At 37.5% G+C, this 27,487-nt stretch overlaps 1 long non-coding RNA gene across 3 annotated transcripts; it reads left to right on the top strand.

Moving 5' to 3' along the window:
• Positions 1-412: 412 nt before the first annotated feature.
• On the top strand, positions 413-27,058 carry LOC102131644 (uncharacterized). Of its 3 annotated transcripts, XR_012434169.1 has the most exons (10): positions 413-551; positions 6,431-6,671; positions 7,259-7,340; positions 7,491-7,581; positions 7,983-8,076; positions 8,509-8,555; positions 10,468-10,642; positions 16,453-16,578; positions 23,253-23,340; positions 25,824-27,058. It is a non-coding gene; the product is annotated as an uncharacterized lncRNA (long non-coding RNA). The 3 variants fall into 3 exon arrangements; XR_012434170.1 differs by lacking the exons at positions 23,253-23,340; positions 25,824-27,058 and adding an exon at positions 16,952-19,488; XR_010586512.2 differs by lacking the exons at positions 16,453-16,578; positions 23,253-23,340; positions 25,824-27,058 and having other exon boundaries at positions 10,468-12,575.
• Positions 27,059-27,487: the final 429 nt, after the last annotated feature.

Genomic DNA, 27,487 nt, shown 5'->3' with positions numbered 1-27,487 from the left:
TGTGACCATTTGAGATGGAACAGACCAGAGGATTTTCCATCCCGTTACTAGAATATGTTTCTGTGACAAAGTTTTAGCAAGTTTTAGTCTGTGATCCATTTCAAGGGAAATTCCCCTGTCTGTTTTTTTTCCAATTATGTCTTTTAATTTATATTTTCCAGATCTTATTCCATTTGAGTGAAATATGAATAATTGAAGAGATGTGGTATCAAAGCTCATTGAACAAAACTTTTCTGGTAACATGCTTTGTCCTATCTAGTTATTTGAATTCATATAAACTTAAAGGAAAAGAACAAAACAAAGCTATAAAGAAAATTGGAAGTTATTCATTGCCATTCGTCATAAACAAGCTCAGAGGCTGGGATATTTGGCATGATGATAATGAAACTGCAGGAAATTGAGCACACTCCAATGTTGGTGAGGACGGTCCATCCATTCTGCGTACGTCTGCATCTTTGGGACTTAGAGTCTGGCAAGTAGAAGAGGGATTTCATCTTGTTGGAAAATATAAGTTGGAAAATCAACCCACATGAAATTGCGGAAGCTGAGGGGTGAGTGTTCTATAAACTGTCTAATTCTTTCTTTGCTTTTAGCTAGACTGCATTACATGATTCTATATGTTCATTATTTTTGGACACTTTCTAAAGAGTAGCTAGAATTGTAAAGACACTATTAAGGTGATAATTTAAAAACTATGCTGGCATTCGTATCAATTAAAAACAAACTCAAATTAGGTAGAAGACTTGGCCCAACTTTCTATTTTTTTTGCTGAAATTGGTTATTTAATTTCATTTTTGTTAGTTGAATATGTTTGGGTTTCTCTGTGGTGCATCTAATAAGATTTTGTGTCTACATTTTGAGGTTTTATGGCCTTTCTCTTCTCAGTATTTCAGTGTGTTTGTGGTTGCTGCTCATGTTTAACCTGCTACTCTTAACTTTTAGTCATGGGAATTTTTGAGTTCAGGCATCTGCATCTATTTAAATATCAAAACTCTGGGAAGCTTCTCTGATAACCAAATCACAGTTATCCATGCACTTGCTCTGAACAGCAGTTGAAGTTAGGTGATGTTTTATTTAGTGATCCTTATATAGCATTTATTATTTATTAAGCTCAGTTTTTGGTTTTTTACAAGTGTTAGTTTATTTAATCTGCATAACAAAGTCGTTAGAAGGTATTATTTGTATTCATAATTTTCAGATGAGGTAATTTAGGTGCCGAGAAGTTTAAGCACTTGTTCACATTCACACAAGAGCAAGTGTTAGAGTAAGGATTTCAGCTTAACCAGGATAGTTCTGGGGGGTACTGGGTTGACCACTACACCAATGCCTGTTAACCTTGATTTGCTGACCATCATGATAATTATGAAGTCAAAACAAGGAATAAACTTGATAATAGTCAAATAGACTTTAATGAGGAAGTAGGTTTAAAACAAATGGTCAGCAAACACTTTTTGGGCATGTAATATACACCAAGCAATATGCCTCCCAGCAGACTGGTGTTGAATGGCAAAGCTAGGTCCTCAGGAAGAGCGGTGGTCCAGGAATGGACCAGGCGGAATTAACCATATTAAATCCTATATTTAAAATTACTCTGTTAGCTGTATTTTGTTGATTAACCATCAATACAAGAAATATGGATCTAATCTTTCCAAATTATAATTTGGGAGAATTTTATAAGAAGTGCCACTCTCATTTTGATTCTGGCAGCATTAGTAACTGAGGCTTTAGAAATGAATTGAGATTCCAATGCTATAAAATAGCACTCTCAAATGTTTTGGTCTCAGGATTTCTTTACATGCTAGGAAATTTTTGAGAATCACCCCCTCCCCCCAAAAAAGAAAGCTTTTGTTAATGTGGGTCGTATCTCTCAATATTTATATTAGAAATTAAAATAGAAAAATTTAAAACTATTTAATTACTAATTCACTTTAAAGTGACAGTAATAATCCCATTGCATCTTGACACAAATGGTATATTTTAATAGGAAATAACTATCTTTTTCAAGACAACAAAAAAATGAGTGACATTTGCTATGGTTTGGATATAATTTGTTTGTCCCCACCAAAATTCATGTTGAAATTTGATCCTCAATGTGCCAGTGTTGGGAAGTGGGGCCTAGTGGGAGGTATTTGGGTTATGGAGGTGGATTCCCCATGAATGGCTCTGTGCTCTTCTGGTGGTAGTGCGTTCTCAGTCTTTTTTTTTTTTTTAAACACAGGGTCTCACTCTCTCACCCAACCTGGAGCATAGGGGTACAATCATAGCTCACTGCAACCCTGAACTCCTGGGCTCAAAGGATCCTTCCGGTTCATCCTCTTGAGTAGCTCAGATTACAGGCATACACCACCACACCTGGCTGAGTTCTCGATCTTGAAAGATTGAATTAGTTCTCATGGGAATGAATTAGTTCCTGTGATAGTGGGTTTTTATAAAGCCGGGATACCCTTAGGTTTTCTCCACTTCATACATGTCTACTTTCCCATTGCCCTTCTCCACCATGTTGTGATGTGCCATGAAAGTCCTGTCCAGAAGCCAGGGCCATGCCCTCGAACTCCTCAGCCTGTGGAACCATGAGTTAAATAAACTTCCTTTAAAATAAATTTTTAGATATTCTGCTGTAAGCAACACAAAATGTACTAATACAGCATTGTTTTAAATTTTTACAAATTTCTTTATTGTGTGGCTTAATAGAAAGCTAGATTCTTAGATTTGCTTCTCTAAACATTCTGTTTTAATGTTACACGTTAAAACCCCTCTGAAAAACTCTGTTGTACACTTGTGAGAGAATGAGAGTGAAACAGAGAAATTAGCATCTTGGTTTATTATAAAAATAGTTTGGATCTTCTCGAACCTTTAAAGAGTCTTAGGAAACCCTGTGGTTCTCTGGCCATGCTTTGAGAACCACTGCCACAGGATAAATCCACTGCCAAATTCATCTTTTGTTATGCTATATGTTTTAGCCTGTTTTCATCTACTACTATCTGAATTTGAGCTTCAGCAATTCAATGTTATTGATTATGATTTTCTCTTTTTTTGAGACAAAGTTTTGCTCTTGTTGCCCAGGCTGGAGTGCAGCGGCACGATCTTGGCTCACTGCCAACCTCTGCCTCCCGGGTTCAAGAGATTCTCCTGCCTCAGCCTCCTCAGTAGCTGGGATTATAGGCACACACCACCACACCTGGCTAATTTTTGCATTTTTGGTAGAGACGGGGTATCACCATGTTGACCAAACTGGTATTGAACTCCTTACTTCAGGCGACCTGCCCACCTTGGCCTCCCAAAGTGCTGAGATTACAGATGTGAGCCACCGCACCTGGTTGATTATGATTTTCAAATACTAGGTGACTCCTTCCTAGCAGTGGTTTATTTTATGTATGTTATGTCCATGAATTTTTAAAAATTTAAATGAAAGCACATGACAGTTTCAAGTACTCCAACACTTGAGAAGCTACAATATGGTATATGCAGTACACACAAGGTGATTTGAGCATCAGATAAATTGAGACCAGCAGGTAGAAAGAAAGTGTTAGATGTATATGTAACTATATCTAGGCATCTATGTTTGGCTTAATAAAAACACACAATGTTTCTTATGTATTGTCTTGTAATGGAAATTAACTGGTTAATACTTTTCTATTAACCTATCTACCTGGACTCGGTTTGTTTTTGTTTTTTAAATAATCTGCAGAGGTGGGTATATTGATCAAATTAGTAATGACAACACTACTCTTGCACAGTTTTGAAAATAGTGCCTAGGTTGGAATAGCCATTGAAATAGTAGATATTTATATTTTTTGCAATGCTTTTAAATGTGTTAATTATCAATACTCATTTGACTAGTTTACTTTATTGTGGCTGAAATGCAGGCTCACAAGTAGTAAGAGGCACTTACTGTTTCTAAGTTCTATTATGGGATATGAAGGTCCTTTAGTTTTCCCAAGGTCTGATAGGCATGGCGGCTTTTAATTTCACATGGGATGCTTACAAATTGCCTTCTATTTACACATAGCTTTTGAAGTAATTAGTTTCCTTTTTAGTGTCCACATCTGTCAAGCGAAGAGCCTTTTTAGTACAAATTGTGATTTAAAGAGAATAATTGTTTCAGAAGAGTAGTGAAAAATGTTCAAATTGACATTTTGAAGGAAAACACAACAAACAAAAGAAATTAATTTTATTTCAAGAAAAGAGAAAAAGTTTTTCTCCCATAACGTAGTAAACATTTTGACAAAAAAAATAGCAAGTATGAGTACATGCATGTGTGTGCGTGTGTGTGTGCATGTGTGCCCCTTTCGAGAGAAGCTGACACTAAAATGATGCTTCAGATGCCAGAGTGAAGAGGTTTCTAGTTGAAACATTTAATTATTACCCAAATAGGGTAGAGAAACAAAGTCTAACTTCTTTCCTGTATTTGGAAGTGCTTGGTGTGGATAAGAAGTCTGAGTGGCAGCTGCAACTGCCAAGCAACCTAACACAATGGGAGTATTCTGCTTCTCAGTTACAGAAGGGGACTTTAAGGCCTTCTCCCACATTTGGAGGCGAGGAGTCCTCTTCTTCTTTGGCATCTTCCATTAGCAGTTTTAAGAGAGTTCGTTACCCATTTTCAAAAGTATGTTCCTAAAGATGGTGAATATTGAAGAATGACTTAAAATGTGTATACGTATACATTAACATAGAGCAAACTATAACAAAGTAGGGTCAATAAATGCATTTTAATTAGATTTTTTCTTTTATTCTTCTTTTTTTTGATCAGGTGCATTTTTTCCTGTTTTTTTTTTTTGTTGTTGTTGTTTTTGTTGTTTGTTTGTTTGTTATTACTTTTGCTTTTGCTTTTGAGACACGGTCTCATTCTCTCACCCAGGCTGGAGTGCAGTGTCGTGATCTCGGCTCACTGCAGCCTGGACCTCCCGGGCTCAACTGATCCTCCCAACTCAGGCTCCTGAGTAGCTGGGACTGCAGATACATGCCACCACACCTGGATAATTTTTTGTATTTTTGGTAGAGATGAGGTTTCACTATGTTGCCCAGGGTGGTCTCAAACTCCCAAGCTCAAATGGTCCACCTGCCTCGGCCTCCTAAAATGCTGGAATTATAGGCATGAGGCACCATGCCTGGCCTATTTCCTGTGTTTAGACATGGATCTGAAGCTTCTGTAGTCTGAAGTTTTTCTCTGAAATTAGCAGTAGGTTTGAGCTTGTAGAAATAAATCCCTTACCAGACAATTGCTAAAATGCAATATTTATTAATTAAGTCAAATTGTGCTCCAAAGTAGACGTTAACTATTCTCTGTTGATGAGTTGGAACACAATGTGAGCTTGAGTCATTCATTCTGGCCAATGAATAGCAATCAATTATGGAAACCAAATCAATCACACAGCAGACCACACCAATGGTTAGGATGGTCAGAATGAAGAAAGAGGCAATGATGCGGTTGATTTCATATGTATAAACATAGTCAAAAGTAATAAGGAACTCTACCATGCATTGGGATACAATACATAGATCCCGATGCGGAGTATAGTTTGTAAAAATAGTGTTTCTACTTGAGTTTTGGAGTTAGATTTTTACACAAACATTCTAACCTGACAAGGAATCATATCTGAAAGCTGATATAAAAAGGAGTCCCTAAACTAATGAGAACTGTCAAAGTGAAGCAAATACATACTTTTGCTTATTTTGAAACTTTATTATGAACTAATGATTTTTTTTTTTTTTTTTTTTAATTGAGGCAGAGTTTCACTCTTGTTGCGCAGGCTGGAGTGCAATGGTGCGATCTCGGCTCACTGCAACCTTCGCCTCCTGGGTTCAAACGATTCTCCTGCCTCAGCCTCTGGAGTAGCTGGCATTACAGGCATGTGCCACCATGCCCGGCTAATTTTGTGTTTTTAGTAGAGACGGGGTTTCTCCGTGTTGGTGAGGCTGGTCTCAAACTCTCGACCTCAGGTGATCCACCCACCTTGGCCTCCCAAAGTGCTGGGATTACAGGCGTGAGCCACTGCACTCAGCCAGTAATGATGTTTTGTAATGTAACATCTGAGTTGGGCATACATATAAAATTATAAAATACTTTTATTAATCAAAGAATACATTTATATATCATTGCTTTCCACTCTAACCAAAACTGTAACAATGCCCCAGAAGTCTCCAAAGAGGAGCACAGTGGAGTGATTCTTGAGGAGGTAAAATCAAATCATTTATTATTCAGAAGGGTGGCAGATTTACCAATATGGAAGTTTCTGTCCCAAAATGTACATTCTTTTGTAGCACTTGTTCTAATATTTAAATTTTTCTATTGCTTATAGTAAGTTAACTGTTGTCACCTAAGATTTGAAGAACTCACCTTCAGATATTTTGGTTTCTCCAAGTAAAATTATGCCATGATACAGAACATTAGGTTTTCTCTTACATTCTTATGATTTTGAATTTATTTTAGGTTTCACTGATGGAAAAATGGAGAAGATTTGATGAAACAGCAAGTCCTTAAGAGTGGGAGCCAGAAGTTTAAGTTGTAACAGGTTTCAGATGTGATTCAGAACTTAGAGGATAACAAACTGCAGAAAAATTCTTTGGAAGATAATGATTAGAGAAAAATTCTGGGTCAAAGGCAGCTATTGTGGTGCATATTTATTCAGACTTCAAATTTGAAAAGAAATCATTGTTTCACAGACCAAAAGGTAAGCCACTGGTATCTGTCATCAGCAAACAGGAAAAATGAAGAAGTACATTTCTTCTATAGGTTGCAACACACAGTACAAATATATCATTAGAGTACCTAAAATGCAAGATGAATCGGTTCTGTGAATTGAAACTTTGATTTTGTTCTTGAGCCAGTAGAGTTTACAGAGTTCTATGAGGAAGGACGTCTGTAAAATATCTTACAATATGTTGTCTCCTATTTTGAGAGAAAGGGAAAGTATCTTTGCACTGTGAATATACCCTTTGTGTTATTAACTGTGAGGACATGACAAGGCTAAACAATTGCTTCTTTCTTCTGTCAAAGTTTCGTTTGCTTTGGTTAGTGCCATTGCTGGAGAGAATTAAACAAGTTTCCACGTTTTAGGCTTCTTGACATTTTTTGATGTTCCACGTAACTGCAACGGAATAACTCGATGAAACAAATCAAGGCAGCTGTGCTCTGATCCTTAGTTGCCTTCCAAGGATAAGATGACACATTTGATAAACACATTTCCTTTAACGCCAAGTTCTCCAGGTCAGGCAGGCATATCATATAGATGAAACTGATCTGAGCCTTCATCCTGAGGGAGAAGAGAGTTGGAGATGAAGGTAAACCAGGATCCCGGTTTTAACCCTGCAACACACCAGTCTCCTGAACTTGAGTATTTGTAAGTACTGCATCTGAGATTGGCTTTGCCCATGACTTTCCAAACATTGATATTGGATGGGACCTGACTCTTAAATAATCCCAAGTCAGAGAAAAACAATTTTGTGGAATAGTTGCACAGAGCATTTGCTCACTTAATTCTGTTGCCCAGGAGCCCAAGTGGTGGAGGGAGGAGAATGTGGATTCTGGAATTAGGAAGACTTGGATTCAGTGTCACCTTCTACCATTTAACAACTGCTGAGGTTAGTTTCCTATACTCTTTGAGTCTCAGACCCTTATCTCTAAAATTGAGAATAATAATATCTACCTCATAGGATTATTAAGAATGCTAATTGAGATTAAATATGTAAAGTACATGGCACAAAATGCTCAATAAATATTAGTACTATTTAATTTAGCCTAAGGGTCTTGCTAGGATTTTAGAGATGCTTCCCTGCCTCTTACTGGCTCTATTGTTTGCATAATTATCTCTTTATTTTTCCTTTTCTCTAAAATTTTATTAATATTTCAGTAAATCTTTCTTATATTGAGAACAATTTCTTATATAAAGTGGAACATATTGGGGGGAACTTTTCAGTAGCCATCTCATAGGCTAAAAAACAAAAAAGATAGATGTTTTACATGTTTTTATTCTGTTGATGAGCCCCTGAGAAGATTGTTCCAGGTTCTGACACAGTCTCATCCAGGACCAAGATGGTTTTCTTCACTTTCCAACCCAGTGATCTTTTAGTTTTAATGTAAGTAAATCTAAGCATTGAAGTACAGCATTTCCAACATAATCGTTTTTGTACATTTAATATTTTAGCTCATGCAGAAAGGGGAGTTTCTGGAAAACCATGCCTAAAGTGACCATCTATGATAACCCTTGGAGAGTGTAACAATAAAAATTGTGTTGAACATTTATGTAAAGCTTCTGGAAGGAGACAGGAAAGACATCCTTAACCAACTCAGTAGAACTTTCACTTTTAAGGAACTGCAGTGCAGGTGATTAATTAGTAAAAATGGGCCCTGATACAAAGTCAGCTTAGGGTCCACTGGATACTGCAACAAAGGACTTTTATTGTTTCTTCTTGAGTAGGGAAACAGATTTCCCTAATCAAAGACCAGATTCTTTCTTAGCAGTAAGGGAAAGAAAGTAGGTAATACTTTTTGTTTGTTTTTCCCTTCAGAAATGGAGAAAGCTCACCAAAGAAGAGAAAGGACATGCTTCACTCAGGTAGGCAATATTGCTTCTTTAACCCCAGATGCAGCTATAGGGACTTCCAAGTATATTAAGGGAAGAAGCCATTTGAGAATGGAGTTTATACTGCAAATACCCACGTCTTCCTACATACTCCAGACACTAGATTTGGGTTTGAATCGATTCTGTGGCTTTCTTTTACAAATTTCACTCCAGCTTAACATTGTCTCAACATTGTCCTCTCCCACTACCAGTAATTTCCACTTTAGTGGAAATTATTTGACTCCTCTTAAGAATAGCTGAGCCTCAAATTGGGTGACACCACCCCATAGTGTCATAGAACTGAGATCCCGTGACACCTACCAACCTATAGGTGTGCATCAGCTGCTGCAGCTTGTTACCTAATTGCTGCCTCTGGTCAATTAACAAAAATAACCTTCTTTCATGAAGCAACTTGTTGGCAAAGATTTGCTTACTTAGTAAGTCTTTCCACGTCTGGAATTATAACGGAGAGGCCAAAACAGAATTAATATTAAGATTGTCATCACTAAGTTCTCAGGGTTAAGTACGTACACCCCTTTTAAGTTATCTTTAAAATAATTTAAGTCAAATCCTCCCTTAAAAATCATGGTTTGAATTAAATTTCATGTCTCCCAGTCTGCAATCCATGATGAACAAGCTGAACGATAACTTTAAACAACAGAGAAATCCTTGGAATCAACATTTAATTAAAAGGACCATTAGATGGTGCCTCATTGGAAACACAGAACATGCTTAAATGAATTTTTCAATATGTAGATAAATGTTTTACCATTAGGGTCTCTTAAAGGAAGTAAAAATTGGCAACTCATTAAGAGTGTACATAGGTACTATAAACAGACAACAAAGTGCCCCTGGCATGTTTCATGGTTTAGACATCAAAAGAAAAAGTCATAAAATCTACTTGCAGTAAAACAAAGTCCATTTTTCCCCCAACAAGGCTGGTATCTATTAGCTACCTCATATGTGGAGAAAGAAAAGTTACCAGTCCTTTAATCAGATATATCTGAAATGTTTTAGGAATAAATATGAAATAGCAAAGAGTGTATGTATTTGATGTTTTCTATTTTTTACACCATACTAATGAGAATGACCTTGGTAGTTTAAAACATTCATCCTCTCTGTTTCTAATAATACCTACAATCAGTTGTGTGTATTAAAAGCTTTGTTAATAATCTAAAGTGGTAGGTGACCTCAGCTATTTAGTTCTGTGGTTTAAAGCGTGACCAAAATTGTGTTTTTGTTTTCCCCATTTTATAGCTAAAAAGTATAATGTTAAAAATACTGACAAAAATGAGTTATTGCTATAAATACGTGAATCGAATGGGAATTTTCTGGACTTTGTGATTACAAACATTGCACACAGAAAAAGCCAATGCATCACACCAGAATGTCATTGGGGTAGGGTACTGAGCCAAAGAAAAAAGGCAAAGAGCCCACTTTGGTACACCTGGAGTAGATTACACACATAGGGTTGATCTTTCCCTCGTAGCCAAAAAGCTCTGGTAATATGCTCTCCACAGTACATGATAGAGCAGGGTAAAGCTGGAAATTAATCACCTAGTGTTACCAAGGCAGTTCATTACATGCAATTGACAGCCTCCTCTCTGTATTTTTAAATGGCTAAGAATCAAGTAGTTGCACATCAAAATGTGATTTTTTCTTGCTTCCTGGCACAGGACCCGTATCTGTCATCATTTCATGTCCTCAAAGGCCTGAGAGAAGCTGCCATCCTTGGGCAACAAAGGATGCCATGCAAAGCAGCTCAGAACTTGAGTTGTTTCAACAGATGCTGTTTTATGTTTTGCCAAAGAATGGCCCCTTTTATTTCTGTCATGAATGCAGTCTTTCTTTCAGTTTCTAAATGTTTTCCAGTATTAACCCTAATCCTTATCTATCATTCTTTTAGGATGATGGGCTGTCCCTTTTCCTTTGGAACCAGCATAACCTTCACCATGTCAATATGGATTGCAAAGAAATGGAAACTTGGTGCTGTTCACCTTACAGCTCCTGATGATTTCTTACAGTGGGGGAAAGGGAGATTGGACTTCAAGGTCAGAGTAGCTGAACCAAGTTATTCCAATGTAAGAAAAAATGCTAACATTGAAAGGAACAATTTTACCCTGTAAAAATCCTCTGCCTAGGGTACTAGAAAAATCAGAAAAGGGAGCTGGTGGAGGAAAGAACTAGAATAAACAAAGCAAGCTCAGAACAATTCATTCCTATGTTTGTTTATTGAAACAGAACCAGGAAGGACCGACAAAGGTCTGAATTAATGTAATTTATAAGAAGAAAGGCTCCCCTCCAAGGCAATGAAATGATCTCTTTCCAAATATGTAACCAGGAGTGGCTCCCCATAAACCCAGGGCATGTCAGGGCAAAGATGGTATTCCAGATCTTTACAGCCTCCCCAGTTTTTGCCTCAGAGAGAGTTCCTAATTAACCATTTAGGGATTCAGAATTGTTAATCAAAGTTGCTCTGATGAAATTTTGAGGGTTGTTCTATTTCTTGTCACAAGTTGAATTGTTTAAAAGTACTGCCTCAGAGATCTGATTTTCCGCATTATGCCAGCATTTTCTTACCTTAGGGCAGGCAAAGGGCTAGTCAGACTTTAAAATTGGAACTTCTTCCATTTTTTTCCCTCAGAGCATTTGAAGTTTGTTTGTTTGGTCTGTTTGTTTTGTGTCTGTTACAGTTCTTTATTTTGCTTTTCAAGTGCAAAGTTACTGTGCTGGTGATGATAGAAGGGATACATAAAGGAAGGAAAAAACTTGCTCAAGGAAGTTCACAGAGTGGATACTCTATATCCAATAATAACAGTGAGGAAAGAAAGAATGCAGTTGAAGATATGAGGGGCAAAATAATACAGAGATTTTCACAGATTTAGAAGATTGCTGCCCAGATCCTTCTGTTTCTCTCTTTTTGTTCCTAGTGAGAGTTATTAAAATAGCTAACATCTACATGCCCATTCTGCACAGAAAGGGATATATGAAGAAAGCAAGAAACCACTAGCCTATGTGTAGGGTGATATGCCTTACAGCCATGCTCAGTTACTATTTTTGGTCATGGGCCTAGAAATAACCATCTGGGCAATCAGACTTTTGCATTGACATGCAATGTTGGCTAAATCCACAGGCAGCTGGCTGAGTAGTATTTAAACTCAGTGCTGAGATAGGAGTAGGCCCTGACAGGCAGTAGTTAGGGGACACTCATCTATTCTACCCATGTCAACAGTAATGATACTGTAATTCTTTCCAAAATGTGGTCCTTTTTGCTATGTTTTGACAAGCTGGCTGTTATTCTAACTTTCTGTATTATTGGAAACACATAGGCTAGACATTGATACACATATATGCATATGCATGTGTTTATGTGGCTGTATATAGTTATGGAAGAATCCATGAGAGTCAGTCTTCCATATTTATTGAGTATGTACACTATGCAAAGCACTTTATTGTGTGATATAGAAAAATATGGAAAAATTGTAAGCATACTAAGTCCAGGAGAGGTTGATTCACCTATGTTCCAGAACCTCACTTTGTGTTTCTATTAAGTGACTTATTGGGATCAGGCAGTATCCAATATCATTTCTAGGTCTTTAATTCTATGAGTCCATCATTTTGGATAAAAATTAAATATACAGTTAAAAACACATGGACTGGATTAGTGGTTACAAGCATAAGCTTTGTTGTCAGATTCACTTAAAATATAAGTGCAGCTTCTGCCACTTAAAAGTTCTATCACCCTGTGGCATTTATTAAATTGGGCTCTAGTATCTCCAACTATAAAATAGGAAATTGTAATTGTGATCAATCTCATAAGGTTGTTTTATAGATTGAATGTGATAAAGCATGTAAAGCATTTTTCAGAAATCGTGGTAAAGGACAATTATTACAAAAATGTTAGCGCTTTTATGCTATCATAATGGTAGTTATGGAAGCATTGAAAACTGGGAAAAGTAAGTCAGCAGAACTCAATAAACTTGATTCCTTTGCACTGCCTTTTTTGTTGGAAAACTGTTGACTGGATAGTTTTTTTTCCTCTCCTGGGGGAAAAGTGAAGTTGTGAATTTCTTTGTACAGTTCAGAAGTAAATAAGATGATCTCATGTATAAATCACTGAATTTATATTAGTTCTAATAATTCCCACAAATACATCCAGGCTTTACGTGAGGCAAACACGTGCATTTATTGAAACAGTTCATTAGCAGTGAAGATATATGTGTATATGTGTATAAACACATAAAATCATTTTAGCATTTGTATGTTCATAGGAAAGAGCCAGAAACTATGGATAGATTAGAAGTCAGAAAATGCAGGTTTAAGCAAAGCTCTGATACTAACTTGCAGTGTCATTGTGGATAAGTTATTAATCTTTCTAATCTCAATTTGCTTCTTTGTGCAACTAGGGCTTTACCTATTAAATGGTCTCAGCTCTAACACTGCCCTGAAATCTCATGACTTTTTTGTCAACAATAGCTCCATGAATGATAACCTAGAATAACTAGAATGAACTTCATTCTTGTATAGTTCAATGTTTCTCAAATTAGAATGGGAAATCTAAGAGTCCAGACAATCTCAGCTCAATCAGCAATCTGAAGACCTCCTGACCAAAAGTTGTCCTGTTCATATGACCCTGTTCTCTCTACCCCCGCAGGCAAAAATCCACTAGACGTTCATTGGGAACCAGCTATTTGTCAAGCACTGCGCTTGATGGTAAAAATTTAAGATGGAAAATACATTTTCTAATGAGGAAGACATGTAATATTTATATTGTTTTAAATACTAGGCAAGCACACAGAAAAACTGCTAAATATTTCTAGTAAGGTCTGATAAATTGACACACAGGCTTCTTTGGAGATACATCTTAAAAGATTTCAAAGAATTGATCTGGTGGATAAAGTAATGAGGAGACAGAGGAAGTTCTCATGCAAAGAAAAAACACAACATTTGTAAAGCTACAAAGGTGTGAGAAATCTTGATATGGTCAGAGAATAGAAATTACTGTGGATGTGAAATAAAGAGCATTGGTTAAGAGCCCAGATACCAAAGTCAGATGGTCTAGGTTCAAATACCAGCTCCATCACTTAGGTGTAAATGCTGGGCTAATTATTTGACCTCTCTGCTTTAGTTTCTTCATTTGCAATATGAGAATGATAAGGTATTGTAAGGATATACTTTTGAAACATACGAAGTCAATATCAGCTTTTTTTCTGAGTATCAAGTAGAGGGGGTGAGTGAGACAATAGAGTGAGGAGACCCTGAAGAGGTATATTGTAATCTGATGACAGCCAGAGGCTGTCTTATGCCTTGTCAAAAAAGGTCTCCTAGATGTGCCGATGGGGATTTATGCTGGCGAGTCCAGTGGCCATATTAATGGCATTGTGGCAGGGAAAATTGGAAGAGTCTTTTCATAACAAAATAAGAGTGGAGGAATAGTCCAATATTTTGCCTTAGGTAACCAGATGAATTGCAACCATTAACATCTGAGGCAACATCTGAAGAAGAAGTGCAAGTTATTGAGAAATATTATAAATTCAGTTTCATTGCGTTTAGTGTCTGTGGGACATCACCTGGAGGTATTCAGTGAATGTTTGGATATAGAGCAATGTCTCAGAAGAAAGTCTAGAATAGTGCTATCTAATAGACACCTACTGTGACCCTCAAATGCAAATTATTTAGTCCACAAATGTAAACAGGTGATATTAATCTTAATTACATGTTTTATTTAACACAATATAGCTAAAATGTTATTTCATCTTGTAATCAATACGAAATTACTAAGATGTTTTCTTGCCAGGTCTTAAACTTGGTGTGTATTTTATACTCAGCACATCTCAAGCCGTATGTCAGGTGCTTGGTCGCCATATGTGGCTTGGGGACCACCAAATGGGACAGTGCAGTTCCAGAACACGGTAATGGGGGGGATTTATACATTTAGCAATGGTCAGTTGAAAAATTCCGGGCACTGTGCTAGGAGCGAGAATTCATTGATGTATAACACAGACACAGTTTCTCCTTCACTAAACTTTCAAGTTATTAGGGAATAGCAGTTCTGCTGGCCTTGATGTTCTTTCTGTGCAAATTAAATAACAGTGAAGTCACTGGGCAGAGTTGTCCCAAACCAGGGATCACAGAGCACACATGAGATTTCTATGCCTCTTTTGTTTGTTTGTTTGTTTTTCTGGAGATGGAGTCTCTCTCCGTTGTCCAGTCTGCAGTAGCGTGATCTCAGCTCACTGCAACCTCCGCCTCCCCGTTCAATCGGTTCTCCTGCCTCAGCCTCCCAAGTAGCTGAGATTACAGGCGTCCACCACCACGCCTGCCTAATTTTTGTATTTTTAGTAGAGGTGAGTTTTCACCATGTTGGCCAGGCTGGCCTCGAACTCCTGACCTTGTGATCCACCCTCCTCGGCCTCCCAATGTGCTGTGATTACAGGCATGAACCACTGCACCTGATTGAGATTTCTATGCCTCTTTACTCTCTCTGCCCTGAAACTTTTTGTGGTACAAATTGTACAAAGTCATAAGTGAGGATGCCACAATTTACCCCGTCAGGGAATGCAGACATTTACAAGTAATTAAAAGCAAATGACAGTGTTATAAGGGAGGAAACTCATGTGAAGGGACTTGGTTGTTTAAAGATCAGGAATGTCTTGAAGTAATGACATCTAAGCTGGAAACTGAAGGATCACCAGGAATTAGACCAATGGGAATGTGGGTGGGTATTCCAGGCAGAAATTATGATACATTTGAAAGTACAGAGGGGAGGCCCTCAGGGAAAGTCATGGAGCTAAGAGAGATTTGGACCATGTGTGAGGGAGGAAAGACATGCAGTTAGAAGGTCTAGGGGCTTCTCTGCAGGGTGGATTAAGGGAGCAAGGGACACACAGAGCCAGGGACACTAATGATGTCAGTAGAAAGCAAGAGATCTTGGAAGGAACCTGGGAAGGAGCAGTCGGAAATGCAGAATAAAAACCAGAAATGAGTAATGATATATAAGGCAACTAGTGAGAGGGAAACTCCACTTTTTGAAAAGGGCCAACAATGTGTCAACTACAGCAAGGAAGTCAAGGCTGAAAAGGCTAAAAAGTGGCTGTGGGATCAATTAATGAAGGCAGCCTTGAGGCCTTGGTGAGCACAGTTGTGAGAAAAGAGGTAGAAACCAAATCGTAGCAGTGGAAAAACAAATGGAGCTTGAAGAACAGAAGGTGTTTTAAAGAAAGCTGACTGTTGGGAAGTGAATGAAGGTGATGTTCCTACAAAAAGAGAAGTACACTGCAGCATTGGTGAGAGTTGTTTGCTCTTTTATTTTTGTTTTTAGTTATGGGATACTAGCACATCTCTAAACTTCATATTACCACAGTTCTCTCTCCAACTCTGTTACAGAAAACAGATACATCTGGTACTCCTTTTTTTTTTTTTGGAGACAGAGTCTCACTCTGTCGCCCAGGCTGGAGTGCAGTGGTGTGATCTCGGCTCACTGCAGTCTTGACCTCCCAGGTTCAAGTGATTCTCATGCCTCAGCCTGGTACTATAGGTGTGCGCCAGCACGCCCAGCTGATTTTTTGTATTTTTAGTAGAGACAGGGTTTCACCATGTTGGCCAGGCTGGTCTCGAGCTCCTGATCTCAGGTGATCCACCTGCCTTGGCCTCCCAAAGTACTGGGATTACAGGTGTGAGCCACCCCATGCCCATCCCATCTGATACTCTTTAGAAATGGACACAAGAATCAGAAGGTGTTATTGGATTCTCCTTGTTAACTTATTGCACAACTTGGGGCCTTGTGATAGAATGCATGTTGAATTTGTATACACAGGATTAAGTCGTCAAGGGACCATCAGAGGAAGAGCTTAGTAACCACTCTTCCCTCCGTCCATCATTGTCCACCCAGGTATGAATGAAATCGTTCATTTTTCACTGAACACTTACTTCATGCTGGGACCTAAGCAACAACTGTGGCAACAATGGACTTATTGATAATTTACTATGTACAGACACTCTTCTCACCTTTTGACAGGTATTTTCTCACTTAATCTGTCTCAAATGTTCATTGGACATATACTACCAAGGCTTTGGTTTACCATGCCATTGTGCTTCCTTTTGATCATATATATTGTTTTTGTTGGATATTGCTATATAGTGTTTTCAGTTTTTCATGTGGATATTCTGCTGAATGTTTATTATCCTTGTTTGCATACCTGGTGGACACAAGGCCTCTCTCAAATTTCTCTCTCTCTCTTTTTTTTTTCCATTAACATTCTCAGGTTTTAAAAAATCATTTAAATGGAAGGGTCACATGAAGTTAGCTTCTCAACTAATTTGGTCTTGTTTTTCTAAACATGGTTGGGTGGAGCGCCCTCTCTCCTGAATCCTTCTCTTTCGTTTTTCAGAGACCGTTGATTAGATGACCAAAAGTGCCCAGCCCTTTGCCAAGTGTGATAGAAAACAGGGAGAAGGTATCATCACAGTTTCACAGATGCCTGCATTCCAAAGGATCTCATCAGAACATAAGAGCTCTTCCAGATAATTAGTAATTGGTCCTCACAGCACTCCTGGGAGGTACTGGGTATGCAGCAAAGCTACATAGAGCATAAATGAGCCTTTCCAGAGTGCAAGACAATTTCCTCCTCAGTGATGGGGACAATTATAGTGATCCACCTTTACAGGGGTGTCAATTATTCACAATCTAAAAGCCCTGAGAATTATGAACCTCACTAGGAATATGTATACACAGCACACTTGTATTGTACTTAATTGGCATTCTCCTTTCCCCTGCCCTGCTACCTGCAAATCACACCACAATGACACCCTTGGGTTTACCTTTGGTCCTGGTTATTGACATGGAGCCTGCCTCCCTGCATCAAAGATCTGCCTGGATCACACAAGAGGATAGAAGAACAGACCTGCCAGGTGTTGATGTGCCCATGACGAGCAACCTAAATGGAATCCTGACGGGCCCTCCCAGCCTTCTACATAAACATAATGAATCAATACAGAATACACACTCAATAAGCTACAAGTAAAGCAGAAAGCAACATATGAGGATAAAGGGAAAAACAACAGTTTGATCCACCTCAACGATAGGAATTGCAAAATTCACTCTGAATGGGTGCAGGGTGCAAGTGAAATATTCCAGATAAGCTTCTGTTAACAATTGCCACCAATGACCCATTCACCTTTGGATTCTTTTTATTAGAGCCTTTTTTAATCTCCTCCCTCTCTCCTATCCCCTACCTACCTTATTTTCATCTTTTTATGTGTAACTATCCTATCTCTCTGACAAACTGAAATTGTGAGCTTCAGGCAAGGAATATATCCCGTATGTTACTTTGATTCAATTAAATTAGAAACACAGTCACAAAAACAAAACCACCATTTCTGCTTCACCATTCTTCACCTGTGGAATTGCTTATGCATTTCATTATTGGCACATTCGCCATTCAATTCTTTCCATCTTCTTTGTTTCAGCACTTCTTCTTTATTCAACTCTTCATTTCATGCAACAGCTATTATTGGACGTGTTCACACACAGCCTAAGTAATTGTTTGCTACAGAGAGAGTTGCAGGAGTAGCCTCAATAAAATAAATGGAAATAGCATTTCTGGATAAAAGAACTCTTCTACTAGATATTACCCACTGACTCTATTTAAATATCTGAGTTTCTTAAAGATTTCTGGGACAGGTCTGTGTGGAGGGGAGGCTGAGTATAAAGGAAGAGGAGAGGAAACTGAATGATCATCAGAGGCAGTGCCAGAAGTAAGGTGAAAATTAATAAATGAACTATTCACAGAAATGTCTTTCAAAATGTAATTCTAAACCATTCTTTAGAACCTAAGATTCTTACTCAAAAACACCACTACCTAGTACCTTCTCTCCCAAATGTATACAGTGACATAATCTCAACCTGGAACCCTTTAGAGAGGAGTCACGCTAATACTATTACCTCTATAATTTCCAGATGTGATGCAATAACTAAAATAGATCATCCCTTAACCAAAGAAGAAAAGGCAGAAAGACAGAATCAGGTAAATTAGAGCTGATAGGTCTTGGGACAATTGCACAAACTCTTCAAACCTCAGTGATTAGAAAGGGTCCGTGTTTTTCATTAGTCAAATGCTTGCCACATGATCGTAAACCTGACCTCTGGTTGATTGCCTGCACAAAGGATTCAATGACCAAGATGGAAGTTGTTATATTTGTCTTAGGAAAATAAGGAGTGAGCTCACACATTTTAATTTTAAAGCTACATTGAATAAAAAACTCTGAAAACACAGAGCAAGTTATAAATTCAGGAAGAAATGATTTCCAGGACTCTCTTTCTAAACAGAACGTATTAAAGTAGCTGGAAAATTGTCCATTGTAGAGCTAAACGAAGATGTTTCATTTCTCATCCCTTTCCATTAAGTGAGAAAATAGAGCACGCCGGCCAAAGAAATCAAAAATAACTCTCCTCAGCAAGCTTAAGGAACATTTTCCACAGCTCAGGTCATTGAGATCGAACGAGAGAAGATTTTGAGCATTCCACCCAGAGCTCATGGTGGGGTCCACAGTGTGTGTGGATATAGACAGCATGCATTTGTGAGAAATCAGCCTCAGAATGTGCTTGTCAAAGACAATTTTAAAATATTCTATCACACTGTTAGGAAACACCTCATTATGAGAAGGAACTCTGCTTTGGGGTGGTTGGTATAAACAAACGCAACGTTTTAACTTTATAGATTAGTGCATACCTGATATTTTGTATAACACTTTAAAGACCGGGTATTGTAGGAGATCTGAGAACATAGAAACCAAGAAACATATTAACTCCTGCAATGGAAATGCATAAAACATAAACTTAATAAGCACCAAGCTACAATATATTTTTGTGCCTGAATTATCCAATTGAGATATTTACATATATTAAAGTTACTGTCAGTTCTCCGTATCACTTTTGTGCTTATAATTCTGGTGAAAAAGGGACCCAGGGCATTAATATATTATTTATTCACTTATTTGCAGGATGTATCTAGCATATAGCCTTTAAATAGCTAACAACATTGTGTCTGCACTTGCAATATTTAACATTAGGCCCTTGGTAACCAGCAAGTAAGTGGGGGATTGTTTTTACTTTTTCCAGTATTGTGGCCATGTGGAGGGATAAAACAATTTGAATTTATTAGAATGAATTCCAATCAGAAAACCAAAAGAGTAAAGCATGACATGGTTCAAACATTTCTAATTAATATTCTGATGAATGGCAATCTGTGTCCCTAAAGATACTAAATTCATGTTAATATTGGATATAACAGCCCATTGAGACACTATCCTTGGGTAGAATTGACGCTGATCACATTTCAAGGTAGGTTTATGCTCAGGTAACAAAATGTTTATGCACTCATACACAGCAAAAGCAGAAAAATTCTACTTCCTTTTTTTTCTGATAAGAAGAAACTTCCCAGGACTTATCTTTAGCCCCTTGAGAGCTTCTGGTTGTTTTTCACATTTGCCTGTATTCACCTGTTCCCTCCATTGCTTCTCTGAATGATCTGTAAGTAAATACCTCAAAATTATTCACAGCATTGTAGTCTCAGCACTGTATTGCTATAGGGTATCATTCTGGGTTGAAGGCTGAGATTTTCGGGGCATAGGGGAATGAAACAAGGTGGCCAATATCACATAGGCAGTTAGCAAGTGAAGGAACCCTCTCAGTTCCTTCCTTCTTGTGGTCATTAGGGAGTGAACATGGACTTGGTTTCAAGTAAGGCTTGTGCTGACATCCAATGTCTATTGAAGGACTTTGTGCATATTGCACAAGGCTGTTCAGGTTGGAATAGCTTCCTCTGGGTTAGGTGACCCCATATCCTACTGGAGACTTTCCTCCAAAATGGGTGGGAAGCAGAGGTATTTTTTTTTCCCAAGTAAATAAGGGAAGAAATCCACTGTTCCAAAAGGAGAAGAGAATTCCTATTTCCACATATCCCTTGCAGAGAGAAGCACATGTCCACTGGGCTGCCGAGCTCAGGTACTCCAGGAAAGGGAGCTGGGAGTTTGGGCCTTATCCTCAAAAAATAATTGAAAATAGTTGCACTCTGCCACCGGGTGATCTCACAGGCCTCTCTATCGGTACCTCTGTGGATACGGCTCTTCAGAAACTGCCAGCACCTTGGAAAGACTTCAGACCACTTCTTTTCAGCAATGACCTGCATTTACATGGTCTCTCCGTGACAGCAGCCAAGTGATCTGGCCCGGATTTTTGTTCCATGCCTGAACTCATTCATTGCTGATAAAGTTAAACCTATTCTGATTGCCTGTTTTTGCACCTTGTGCATTCCACAGGGAATTCCCCAAGTTCAGGATAGCTCTGACTCAGTACTGCACTATTTGAAGGTGCTACGTGGAATCCTGGTTACCACCACCAAGGCTTGTACATCTCTGCCCGTTTTCCCGAAAATCCGTCCCCCAACTCATTTAGCCAGGTCATCTAGTTTTGCTCTGAGGTTAAATGTACTCAAAGTAGGAAGAGATATTTTCTCTCTGTATTTATTAGATGAAAGTATTGTGGCCGAAGACATGTTTTGGGGACACACTTTCCTGCTACCCCTTCCCCTTCCTAGTGCACGCCTGCTCTGAAGCACACAGCACACTGTAACACTGCAACGTGTCAGAAGGAAGCTGTGATGAGGTGTGATAAGGCCTAGTTCCAATCCTGTATTTCACTCCCTGTTTGCCTTTAGGCAAATCTTTAAAATCTCTTTAAACTGCAGGTTCCTCATATCAAGCTCAAGGAGATGTCCAGTGTACTGTGTGGGCAATATATGTAAGAGTGTTTAAAAACATTTTAAAGCGCAAACTAGTACAAGCATAAAGTGGTTTTTGACATAGAGTGGTATATGACAGTTATAGAACAGACATTGCTTTTCATTTAGTCTGTCTTTCCTCCTCTTCTTTTTACTTCTGCTGGCTTATCCCTTTATTCAACTTGCTTGAATTAGTGACATCCAGCTATACATCAGGTATATGGCAAGTCCTGGGAATTGAAGATTAATAACACAGCTCTTTATTCTTCAATAGCGTATAATCCCATCATGGAGACTTACCAAACCAGTGATTAGCCTATGAACACCCTGACAAGGGCATCTAAATGAGCTTTTAGCATCAGACAAGTCTTCCTGGATGAGTTGATATTTCAAATGAGGTTTGAAGGAAAGGATGCAGGAGATAACAAGTTGAAGAAGTAAGAAATTGCTCCATTAAAAGAGAATGGTGCATACAAATGCTCATGGATAACGTAGCATTAAGTATTTGGGAACCTAAATCAGTTGGCATTGCAGCAGCACAATGTATTAGAGAGACAGGGCCGGGAATGAGGCTAGAATGGTGGTCAGGGCCTTGACCAGTGATATTAAAAATCTTGGTTTTTATCCAAGGCTTAAACAAACAATGACTTGTTTAAGGAGAGATGAAATCTGTGTCTCGCATGTGTGCATACCTCTGAGTTGTAAGGACCAATTGTCATACAATATTTTTCATTTTGAGATGATCCATTTGTACTCCCTATTCTCAAATATATAAATTAACTGGTTGGATGATATCCTTCAAGATGATTTAAGTTTTAATCCATCACAAAAGGAGAGTAATTTGAATTTCTTAAAATTGGTAGGTGTTTCAGTGGCCTGGCTTGAATTAGTGATTTGATTAAAATCCAAATGTGAGGAAACAGAACTTCACACTCCCAAACCACAAGCACAATAGCCATTTGATTGGACTCATTAGGGCAGCTGTAGTCATTATGTCATGGGAAAAATAGGTATGGTGACTAACTTAAATGACCATTCATGGCATTTATTTTAAAAGAATGGAATTTGAAAAACATTTGTAATGGTTCACTCAGTCATGAATAAAGACACATTAATTTTCACTTTACAAAATATTTAATTCTCTTAAATAATTTCAAAATAAAGTGCAGCCATCATGATGAAAAATGGCCCTCCAAAAATGATGATGATTATGATTAGATATTAATCATGATAGAGATTATGCACCATCACATTACTTTGCTCAATATATTGACCCTGCTCTGTCAATTTCTAGGCTTTCCATGTTTTTAGGCTATTCTAATGGTAAAAATTAATTTGTGGAAATTAATTTATATCTAAATGAAAGTAAACCAATTAACAATAGGAAGCTTTTAAGGGAAAGGTTTTTAATTATTGCCAGTGTTATTTTTAAAGGCTTGTGATTTCTATTAAAGCTTTCCAATCCCTGTTTCTGTAATTTATTGGTGCTAAAGACAGTATTTTATTAACTCAGCAATGAGGATTCATTGTATGTTCTGTACTCACAAATTATTTGGTTTTCTTTCTCCTTTTCCTTCCCTTCCTCTTTTTCTGCCTCTTTCTTATTTTACTATTCATTATGTGTAATCTTTTTTTCCCCCCAGACAATCTTTGGCACTGATTTTGTCAAACTTTTGGAAATCATTTCAAAGCCTCTTCTTGCTTATTTTTGGATACAGAGTTTCATCCCATGGGAATTAATTTCCTGACCTCTCCTGACTCTTAATAACTAACACACCCACTCTAACTGACATCTATCCAATTACAGTCTATTCATAATCTTGGAAATTAGTTGAGATTACTTAAAAATATTTGTCTACTATTAATGTAGGAATAGCAACTTAGGTTCATTTCCGGGTATTTCCTTTTTCAGGTCAAATTGAACAAGTTCTGCGCCTTATGCTCCAAGAGACCCAAGATAAAGAATATCATAATTTTTCAAACCAGATGCCCACATAGAGGTACGTCGTGATTCTTCATTTGAAACCAGTACACATGTAGTTATAAGAATCTTTTACTTCTGAGTAAAGCAATTAGTAGTAATATTAAATACAAAGCCTTTTTGTTTTTGTTTTTTAATGACAAGCATTTTTACCATGCATTTCAAACTTTTTGGATGGAACTAGGCTCAGTGCTCTGCAATTTATATTTTAGCCTCTATAATGTCAGTGAGATATTAATATATGCATGAAGAGTTGTAGTGAATGTAATTACAGTGGCAAAATGATAAACACATAGCTATTTTGCCTGGTAATATTATGTATTTAACAGGTTTATTTGTTCAACAGTTCTAACTTTAATTACATTTTGCCATTTGGGATTTTTCGACATACAACAATCATAGCTCTTCTCTGGCTATTAGTCTAAGAAGATTGCATTCATTATAAAAATAATCCATATTTGTTTATTTAATTTTTTTCTTAATGCTATGCAAGTGAACTGAGAGTGATAACTTTCTGTGCTGCTGGTATTATGTGATCATTTGAATGCTAAACAAATCATTCCCCATTCCTACCTGTGGCAGTGAAAGATGCTCAACAGGGTTTTGGCCCCAGGACTGCTCAGTCTTAGGGACTGTGCTGTATCCTCTCATACAAACTTGGAGCTAGTCCTCAAAACCTTGGTTCTAGATCACTCTGAAAAATACAAAAAATAAACAAGGAATAGGTACTGAAGCTAACAGATAGGTGCAGAGGGCCAGTCTCTGTAACAGCCAGGCTCAGTCCTTTTGTGCTCAACCACAGCCAAATAACCTCTGAAATTATTCCCTGCCATGGAGTGAACAGAAGACCTGGGTAAATCTCAAGAAGGTGAGAGTGTGAGCATGGAGTGAGCTCATGTCTCAGTGAAGATTCCAGAAAGCATACTGATAGCTCTTTTGCAAAGTGACTATTATATGATGTGTTCATTATGTTCATGCTTATGCAGAATTCAATTAAGCTTTAGTTCCAAAAGCCTTTTTCTGCTTTCCATCCCCAGATATTTATTTGGGAATCTACCTCTGCAATACTCTTTCAAATTATTCCTGCAGTGAATTCTTTTGATAAAAGCAGATTTTTTTTCCAGGTTTGGCCAAAAGATACGTTCTATTTGGTTTACACAATGTTATTGTTGGAAGTATGAGTTACATGCAGTCAAATGCACAGATCTGGTGTTTGACTTGATGAATTGTACTCATGTAGATACCCATGTAACGACCTGTCAGATCAAGAAGTAGAGTATTTCTGACTCCCCAGATGGCTCTCTCTATCTCTCTTAAGCACTCCCACATTCCACAGGATAACTTGTATAGAATTTTTTAATTTATAAAAGTAGATTTAAGATTAAAAAGATGATGATGACTTTTGATAATATTGCAATCAATTATAGTATTTTGACATCCAGGTGTTTAAGTACAACTCTTTATCCCTGATAAATAGAATTGCAAAACACATTTTAATGAAAGAGACAAAAGTTCTTCCTCATTCATTTGTTAAACATATACTGTAATATATAAAATGTGTTCAAGGCTAGAAATATAAAGATTAAAAACAACAACAACACACACTGCAGACTCTGGCCTGAAGGGGTTTGCACTTAGGTGCCCTCGGGCTATGATTTTAGCTATGGTTGCAAACATGCATATGTGTATTTGTGCACATGCTACACATACACACACACACATGCACAGCTTTTATTTATTTTATTCTGTTTTTCCACATATGTAAAACTAAAATAAGATCAGATGATGTGTTCATCATGTTGGATGAACCAGAGTGGCCTTAATAACTTCCTCCCCACCCAGGCTTGATGTTAAAAGCAGCCTATGAAAGCCACCAGATCAGCAAGCATGTTCTGAACCTGATAGTTGTACTCTAGTTTCTTTAGTTTGCACCCTACTATCTTGGGACTGGAGTCTGCCTTTGTGCCTGCCTTTTTAGTCTGATGCTTCGTTTGGACCATCCTCTTGATACTTGATAACACCTTTTCTTTGTACATTGTGTTTTTGTTCTCTCTTGGCCCATGCTCTGAAGCCCATGGCCATCCCCTCAGACAACACTGGCTGCTGGCACCCGTTGCGGATTGCACTCTTAACTGTTACTTAAACAAAAATAGAGTTTTGATGGCAGGCTTATGTTCTAAGTAACAAGATTCTACTTGCATTTACAATAATTTTTTTAGTTCTCTTGGTTCTTCCAGGAAATACAACATTTTCCTGGGGAATTATCTTTCCAAGAAAATTTCCTTGGAATTCTCTTAGAGAATTTATTTCTGATTTAACAAGTGGGCAAGTCTGATTCTCTTTTCTTGGATAGATTTTCTTCATACCTTTGCATTACGGTGCCTTGTAGTGAAATTCCTGTTTGTAATAACATGGGCTTTTAATGTGACCAACAATTCCCAATTACTAAAACACACACACTCCCACACTCATATACTCATAATATCTTAATGTTTTTTGCAGCTGTTGTTTATCCATGAATTATTATTGCAATGCTTAACCGGAGGTAGAAACTGACCGTGAATTTATCAAGTTTTCCTCTTCAGAAGTTTCACTTCAATTTCAAAGAAAATGCAACCAATGAAACAATCGCGGCGTGTCATAAATTATAGGTATCTGACATTCTTTACAAGGAAAGAAACAGTCAAATATCATAGGACTCATATTTATTTATGTCTATATTATCTACAGATATTATAGATAATATATATGTATATTTTGACAGAGAAAGAAGAACACTCTGGAGTGTTTAATCTACCATAGTTTGATATTGTCTTTCTTGTTTGTGCCAATTTGAATTACTTGGTTTTGTTTTTTGGTTATCTGCAATTAGTGTGCTATTTATTTACAGAATAGAGGAAACTGAAGCTTACTCTATGTACACAAAAGAATACTGTACCCATTCAATCATATAAAAATAGAGTTATCTCGTGGAAAATTCATTTTTTTCTTGTTTTGGTACTTTTCCTGAAGTTTTAGAATATGTTCTACTTTTGTCTGTAACACAAATTTTGGATCTTTTGATACTCTCGAGGACACACTGCAGTTGAGCCTGCAAACTGGTAACTGTCTTTTTGGTGGCACCCTGTCTTGGTCATTACTGACATCAAAGCACATTCTTCCTCCATCCTGATAGATACATAACATAGGAGGTGCATCTTGCAGTGTATGAAATATACCATACTGATATCGACCTAAAAATAGACACATTAACCAATGGAATAGGATAGAGAACCTAGAAACAAACCTGTGCATGTATGGTCGATTGATTCTCAACAAAGATGCCAAAAACATACAATAAAAAAGAACAGTTTGTTTGATAAATGGTTTTGGAAAACTAGATATCCACAAGCAGAAAAATGAAATTAGATTCTTGTCTAACACCATATGCAAATATCAACACAAAACACATTAAACACTTAAATGTAAGACCTGAATTGTAAAGCTACTAAAAGAAAACAAAGAGGATATACTTACTACATTCATCTGAGCAAAGATTTCTTAGATATGATCACAAAACCAAAGTCAACAAAGAAAAATAAACAGATCGGATTGCATCAACTAAACAGCTTCCGCAAAGCAAAGGAAACAATCAAGCTAAGAGATAGTTCATGGTTTGGGAGAAAATATTTGCAAACCATATAAGGGGCTAATACCCAAAACATATAAGGAACTCAATGCAATAGCAAGAAAACAAATAATCCAATAAAAATTAGGTAAAGCACGTCAATAGACACTTATCAAAAGAAGACATACGTGACTGCCAGATATATTAAAAAATGTTCATCATCACTAATCATCAAGAAAATGCAAATTAATACCACAATGAGTTATCACCTCACACCTGTTAGAATGGCTATCATCAAAAAAGACAAAAGATAAATGTTGGCGAGGGAGTGCCGACAAGGGAACCCTTATGCAATATTGGTGGAAATGTTAATATGGCCATTACAGAAAATGGTATGGAGACTCCTCAGAAAACTAAAAATATATCTATCATATGATCCTTCAATCCCACTACTGGTATATGGTCAAAGGAATTGCAATGCCTATTCCAAAGATACCTGCACTCTCATGTTATTGAAGCATTATTCGTAATGGGTAAGATATGGAAGCACTCTGTGTCC

Source organism: Macaca fascicularis, chromosome 4 (assembly GCF_037993035.2).
Source record: "Macaca fascicularis isolate 582-1 chromosome 4, T2T-MFA8v1.1".
In the NCBI taxonomy this organism is placed as follows: Eukaryota; Metazoa; Chordata; class Mammalia; order Primates; family Cercopithecidae; genus Macaca; species Macaca fascicularis.
Note: the sequence above shows the minus strand (reverse complement) of the source record. Positions and strands in the feature narration are given on the sequence as shown.